This window comes from Xyrauchen texanus, chromosome 3 (genome assembly GCF_025860055.1).
Source record: "Xyrauchen texanus isolate HMW12.3.18 chromosome 3, RBS_HiC_50CHRs, whole genome shotgun sequence".
Lineage (NCBI taxonomy): Eukaryota > Metazoa > Chordata > Actinopteri > Cypriniformes > Catostomidae > Xyrauchen > Xyrauchen texanus.
In genome coordinates this window covers 6,170,064-6,177,953 of record NC_068278.1, presented here as the reverse complement: position 1 = coordinate 6,177,953, position 7,890 = coordinate 6,170,064, and positions in this window count along the sequence as shown.

The following is a 7,890-nucleotide window of genomic DNA, read 5'->3' as shown; positions in this document are numbered from 1 at the left end:
ATTTACTAGTGAGTCTGAAGCCTTCTTTATTCTGCATTTTCATGGGCATGGATATTGATAATTGTAAATGAATGTGCATGCGTGCTCTATTTATGAACAACTGGAATTCACTTACAAACACGTTTTACTAACAAATCTGGGAATTACAAAACGTTCGTGAATCTGGCAAAATGTTTTCGGAAAGCTCCATTTTACGCAGAATTTACTCCCAATCTCTTTTGTATATTTATGACATTTTCATGGATGAGGCCGTGTGTGTGTGTGTTGTGTGTGCATGTGCACATGTCCCAGGACTTTGTGTGTGCAAACACATATCCACGTATGTGCTCATCTAAAGGATTGGGATGCTCCTGAACACTTAATATTTCTGAAAAATACAAAGAAAATTGACAATTTTTTTTTCAGATACCATATGTGAACAAATCAACACACGCGAAACCAAAACTTTTACTCGCAGCATGCAGTGAAAAGATCTCGGTACTTAACTTCACTCCTGGGAATTTATGAATCGATAACAAGACTGTTCAAATAAAGACTGAGATTAATCTGAAAATGTATATTTTTTACAGAGCCCAAATATTTGTATTTTAAGTTATACATTTTGTTTCATAGATTAAATAAAGCTAAATCCAATTCCTTTTGTGTACCCTGTAGAACCTGCTTACGTACGTGTACACCTGGTTGGGAATAACTGAACTACAGTAGTTCATTTAATGCCCAACTGTCCGAGTGAACCGACTCACTAAAATGGATCAGTGTTCTCAACATTCAATACAAGGAACTCGTTCATTTTAACTGGTTGATTTACATGATCTGTCCAAAAGGACCGATTCTCTAAATTATTTGATTTCTTCAGCGCTACATGAGAGAAAGAGGACGTTTTTTTGCTGTGTTTTGCAATGACCATTGCTGCGTTAAATTCCATTGCATTCGCAATAAAATGTGGCATTTTTCATGTGGACACACCCATTCCAATGTCACAACTAGAGAATCAACTAGGATTCTGAGTTTCCCACTGGTAAGTAAAACTGTGCTTAGTAATTTGTGTGCACAATACAATATTTCCAACTCCACTTAAAGGCTACAATAGCTAATTTTTCAAGTAGGAAACCACCCATCACAACCACACAATCTACAACACTGGCCACTAGTTGTGGTTCTATACTATCACCATTAAAAAACAATATGGAAACATTAGCTTGCAGAAATCAGCTTTATGTGTATCATAGTAACATTAAGGGTAAGCAAGGTTAAGACATAAGACAGTTATCATAAGGACAATTTACAACATAACAACCGCAATTACATCTGAGGAGATCTACTAGAGGTGGTAGTGGTGGAGCTGACTTGTAATCTGTTTTGACTTGTTTTGTTTTTTAATGACGGTATCCAGCAAAGTGCTGAAAAGTTGTAAATGAGTATTTGTTCAGCTGGACGTCGTTATCACCTGAGAGACTCAGTATCATAGTAAGGCGAGGAGATCATGTGGGTTGATGCAGTTATTTGCTGAAGGAAGCAAAACTAAAGCAAAAACCATGCAGAAGCTGTCCAAAGTTCTAAAATCCCAACTGGAACAGAAAATTAAAAGTCTAATCATTAATTTTACTTTAATAATCTTTAATAATACTTCTCCTAACACTTCATGAGTCACCAAAATAATTGGTCTTACATCCTTTTTCAGCAACCTTTTATATGATTCCAAGTATTGTATAGATTAAAAATGATTGTATTTCAAAACTTTGATAAACATTACTTTGAACCAACATTAAAGTGATCTGCTTATATGAAATTCATATGACCTTATCTTTTACTTTTGCTAACTGATTTGCCTCGTGATTCTTTTTGTCTCAATTGCCTTTCATTTACTTCTTCATTTTAAGTGGTGATATTCATATTAGCATTTATTGGTCAACATGAACATGCATTTTTAAGGGATACTTTTATTTTGTATGTTTTGTTGTATACAGTAATATGTATACAATGATTATATAGAACCCCATGACATTTAATAACAGAATAGAAATGCAAACGTTCCATAGTTAAGCTCTACATGGCTGTTTTTCCAGCAGTGTATTAGAAAGAGTAAACAAATGTTTACATATCACTTTTCAGTAGTGTCAGTTGTTCAACTGTTATCAAATTGTTATATTTTCATATTGTATATACTGTATACCAATCCACCTACCTCAAGTCACAACTCCTGCACAATATACCTAAACTATTTATTCCAGCATTCTTTGCACTATGCTTCATCGCACTGTGTACATGTATGCATTTATGTGTAACTGTATATCACCTCCACCTCCGACATGTACATAATAATGATAATAATAACTTTACTCCTGCATTCTTTGCACTGATCACTGCACTATTTGTCAATATGTCTATATTGTTTTTGTTCATAGTGTATATATTTGTGTTGTCTACACTGTAGACTGTGTCTGATTTTATTTTATTATTGTGTTATTGTATTTTTGTATGAGTAAGCACATTGTGAGCAATGTACAATCCTGAGTCAAATTCCTCGTATGTGTACACATACCTGGCAATAAACTGATTCTGATTCTGAAATTTTTTACTAGCCAACTATTGATTCCAACAAGTAGTATTGTTGTGTGACAAAATGCTACATAACTGTTTTGTGTGTGTGTGTGTGTGTGTGTGTGTGTGTGTGTGTGTGTGTGTGTGTGTGTGTGTGTTTTTGTCAGATTGTATTGCACTCACAGCTTTAAAGCATTAAAAGCAGAGGCAATAATCTCGCCTAAATCTTGCTAAACATGTTCGTCTAAGCTGTCCTTTTGCTCTTATATAGCGTTATAAAATCGGATACATTCTAATAAAGATGTTTGTTTGGACAGACTATATAAATTAACCAATTCAAACAATGATTCCCAGCCTAAAGTCCCTGTACATTTTAGGTCTTCTTATTTAAAGTGAAATATTTAGCCAAATTCTGCTGTTCAGTTCTATGTTTTTGACTCAGATATTATTTTTACATTATATATTTAGTGTAAAATTATCTGTTTCAGTTTAATGTAGTCACTGTATAATTGTAATTTGTGAATTAATTCAAAAACCTCCATTGTTTTACATTTATTCATTTTGCAGAAGATTTTATCCCAAGATACTTACAAATGAGGAGTACAAAAGAAGTGATTCATCCTAAGGAGGCAGTAATAAGAGAAGTGCTGTAATACAAAGTTGCAAATTGCTTAGAGTAGGCATGTGACTGTATTCGGTAATATGGTATATCACGGTAATTAGCATGCACAATTTTGTTATTGTGGGCACTTCAAAGTGGGAGGAGGGGCTTTTTGACTGTCTTCGTAGCTCGTCACAACCAGGGAGTGAGTGTGGTGCAGCCAGGCACGTGAAGGAGGAGGGCCTGTGTTCGTGTCGTCCAGGCGCTCTTGTCCGGTTGCAGTGATAATGACGGTCGTAATCACTGGCTGTGTTACTCAAGGAGTGAGAAAATGTCTAGGGTTACTGTTGTAACCTCCATTCCCTGATGGAGGGAACGAGACGTTGTGTCGAATGAAGCAACACTAGGGGACTTCTTTGAAGGTGTCGGTTACCTTGGAACTTGAGAAAAGGCCAATGAGAAACTGGCAGACAGAATTTGCATGTCCCTCCCCCCAGACATATCGGTATAAAAGGAAGGAATCATGCATCTGTCCATTCAGGTTTTGCCGAGGAGCCAAGAATAAGGTCCAGCCATAGCAGTGGCTTGGTTCAGCGTCGTGGCCAGGGGGACACAATGTCTCGTTCCCTCCATTAGGGAACGGAGGTTATAACAGTAACCTAGACGTTCCCCGTCTGTTGCTCACTTCGACGTTGTGTCGAACAGTGTGCGTGCTTCTGATGCAGGTGCGGGCAAGCAGTTGCGTGCCAAAGCGACAAGCTGCATCAGACTGTATGTACCCTTCCCCAACGCCCCATAAAATCATCATAAACTTTTAGGTTCCCGGCACCCCGAAAGGGGGAACAAAGCGACATGCCTAGCATGGGAGCAGGCCGAGCCAGCCACGCCTTTTCTCTCTCTATGTTTCTCGCAAGGAGATAAAGCGCCTGGGGCCATCTTAACGCTATCACATGCATCGGGGAAGGCATTCTTTTCCAACTCCTATTCTTTCAGGGGGAAAATACCCCATGGAGACCACCGCCTGCCCAGGCTACAGGGAGGTAAAGAGTGGCGAAATACATCACAGGGGTTTTCAGGCCGCATGTGGGAATGGCGCGGTGGAAGATCCTAGCCCAAAGGGGGACCATACCGTGGATCCACACAGGGGGATTAATGCACACAAGGGTCCATCCTGTAGAGTACCTATTCCAGTACAGAGTAATTTTAGTACACATAGTGGGTCTGGTCGGGTAATTCCTCTGCTGAATTTGCGGAGCAGAGGGCTAGGGAGGAAGAACATCCAGGGAGCGCGAATCTAGTGGACTCTCCTGGGGGAAAGAGCACATGTGATCACCTCAGTGGAGGGGAAAGGCGCTATGTGCAAGCGGAACACCCAGTAAGATGTTCCACATTCCCAAGTTCTTCAGGCTCAGACCTGAGAGAACACAGGATGAGACTGACACAACCCTGAGTTTGTAATATCTCGTAAAGGTATTGGGTGTTGTCCAGCCTGCTTCTCTGCATATATCTGCTAGGAAGGTGCCATTGCCCAGTGCCCGCGAGGATGCCACACTTCTTGTCGAGTGTGCTCGAACCCACAAGGGGGCGGGCACGGCCTGGGTGTGATAGTCCAATGCGATGGCTGATTGTGCAGAAGGAGAGAAAGCCGATGGAATGCACTGTATATCCAAAAGCACACGCTTCTTAGAGGTGAATGGACTGGCAGTGGAATTCCGCTCGCTGACACACAACTGCTCGGCTCCGAAGAAAAAAGTGGTTGCAAGCCAGCTCCTTTTATATATATGTCTGGGGGTCATTCAAAAAGTCATTAAACTTGTTATTAAGAGAATAACAATAAAGACTGTTTATCTTTCTACTCCTTTTTGGTATGTAATGCAATACTGTATCCTGTGATAAAAGCTTGAGCAATAATCATGATGTGAAAATTTTATACGGTCAAATGCCTAGCTTAGAGAAGCACAAGTAGAGAGGAATGTGTGAGACCGTAGTTATCAAGAATTAATTTAGAATTTGTATTTTATTAATTTTTTTTAGAGAAAGAAGACCATTTTCGCATTAGTAGGATTGGGTCAAGTGATTGCGAAAGAGATGCATCTTTAGATGTTTTTTGAAGGTTGCTAGAAAATCCCCTGCTCAGGTAGGGTTAGGATGGTCATCCCACCAGCATGGAACAGATTATTTTGTGCCTTTGTGGTATGATTCCTTGAGGCGCCACTCACCCGTTGATCTTAAGCTCCGTAGACATGAAACTCTGAGTGTACATAGGGGAATGCGGAGCTAGGGGTTGTTCTGTAGGCAAGAATCAATTCCTTGAACTTGATGTGAGCAACATTTGGCAACCAAGTTTGATGAAAAAAGGCATGGCATGCACTCTCTTGGGCTTGTTAAAGTCCGCTGCGTTCCGGATCAGTTGCAGAGGTTTGACTCTACGTGCAGGAAGTCCTGTCAGAAGAGCATTACAGTGATCAAGTCTAGATTTAACAAGAGCCTGGACAAGGAGTTGTGTAGCATGCTCAGATAGGAAGGGTCTGATCTTCCTAATGTTATACAGCACAAATATGCATGAACGGGATGTGGTCTGAGAAGTTCAACTGATTGTCAAACATAACCCAGAGATTTTTGGCTTCCCTGGATGGTAATTGTTTTTGAGTCTAGTTGAATGGTAAAGTTATGATGAACTGTTGGGCTCGCTGGAACAATTAGAAGTTCGGTCTTTTCTTGGTTAAGTTGGATGTGGTGTTCTTTCATCCAACACAAAATGTCCACCAGGCAGTCTAAGATCTGTGCAGCAACCGTGGAAGGCTTAAATTAGAGGTAGAGTTGTGTGTCATCGGCATAGCAGTGATTGGAAAAGCCACAAATTCCAGTGATGTCATCTAAATGGAGAAGAGGAGGGGCCCAAGCACTGAAACCTGAGGTACCTCAGTGGCTAGTTGGTGAGACTTGGACCCCGTTTCCCTCCAAGACACCTTGAAGGACCTACCTGTGAGGTAGACTTAAGACTTAAACCAGCAGAGCATGTTTTAACTGCCAGAAAAATGGGGCTTTAAATTAAATCTTATATTATGTGAGTGCGATATAACTTTTATACATATAGTTAACAAATATATAAAAATTGGCCATTTAGTTCATGTATTTCTTCTCCGCCAACGAAAATACTTCCAAAAGAAACCAAAGCATTAAACTTTGTTTCAGTTCTCAGAATTGAAACTTGAAATTATATGGTTTAAACTCCACTCTGGGTTTTCCATTTCCCGGTCTGTGCTACACTAGTTAGTGAAACCCTTGTCTCACATAGCCAGTTCTATGACTACAGCAAAGTTCTGGGATTTTGTGGGAAGTTTGATTAAAAAGCTGGGGTGTGTGGATCAGATCGCTGGTCCAAAAGCAGAGTTCTTTGTCAGCAGTAGGGCAGTAACACACTATAACTGCACACCATGCGTAAAAGCGCAAACACAAACAAACACAGTCCACGGTTTTCCACTCTGAACCTTTGTGAATTGGCATCAGGGTTGTTTTCATCTTTTCATTAGTTACACGATCCATCAGTCCAAAATGATCTAGCTTTTCATTGGCCGGCTTTATCCAGAGATGAACATGGATGATGCAAATCTTTACGTCACTCGTGATACCGTCGCCTGAGAGGACGATCCCCAAGAATGGAACCGATTGTGCATGAAACTCACACTTCTCCACCTTGACAAATAAACAATTCTCAAGCAGTCGCTGAGGCACTCTCCTGACATGCTGGACATGGTCACGACTATTCTGGGAGAAAATGAGAATGTTGTCAAGATAAACAAAAACAAACTGATTGACCATGTCTCTAAGCACGTAATTAACGAGTGCCTGTACTCAAATTGCCCAGTAGGGATGTTAAAGGCTGTCTTCCATTCATCCCCCTCCCTAATCTGGACTAGGTGGTAAGCATTGCGGAGGTCCAACTTCATAAAGATGGATGCCCTTAGCAAGATTTCAAAAGCTGAGGACATCAGAGGCAGAGGATAACGATTCTTTGCCGAGATGTCATTCAGCCCCCGATAATCAATGCAGGGAAGCAGAGATCCGTCCTTTTTCTCCATGAAGAAGAATCCAGCCACGGCCAGAGAGGAAGAGTGACGGATGATACCAACTACAAGAGAATCATTGATATACTTATCCATGGCCTCCCTCTTAGGGGAAGAGTGTGAATACAGATGACACAGAGGCAGAGAAGTGCCAGGAAGATCAATCGTACAGGCGGTGAAGATGTAGAGATGCAGGCCGGGACTTGCTGAAAACACCTCTCAGATCATGGTATATTTAGGGAACAACAGAAATGTCCACTGGTTCCTCCTGCAACACAGAACATGACAAAGCAGGGCAGTGGGCAGAACCAAGACACTGAGACAAACATAAAGGACTCCAAGACAATACAGAACTCTTTAACCAGTCTAAATGTGGATTATGTTTAATCAGCCATGGGTGTCCTAAATCCACAGGTGCTGAGGGTGAGTATGAGGATCACTGACGCTGATGATTGATGATGTTGATGTCCATGAAATTACCTTCAGCACCAGAGTCAACCAGAGCAGAGATTGAATGGATGTTGTTGCCAAACTGCAGCTTGGATGGTAGGAGAGTCCGATCCCCAGATGGATTTATCCAGTGGAGTAACGCTCAACATTAACCCCTTCTTTAATGGTGAGCAGCACCTTTTACTGGACATGAAGCAAAAATGTGCCCCAGTCGTCCACAGTAGAGACACA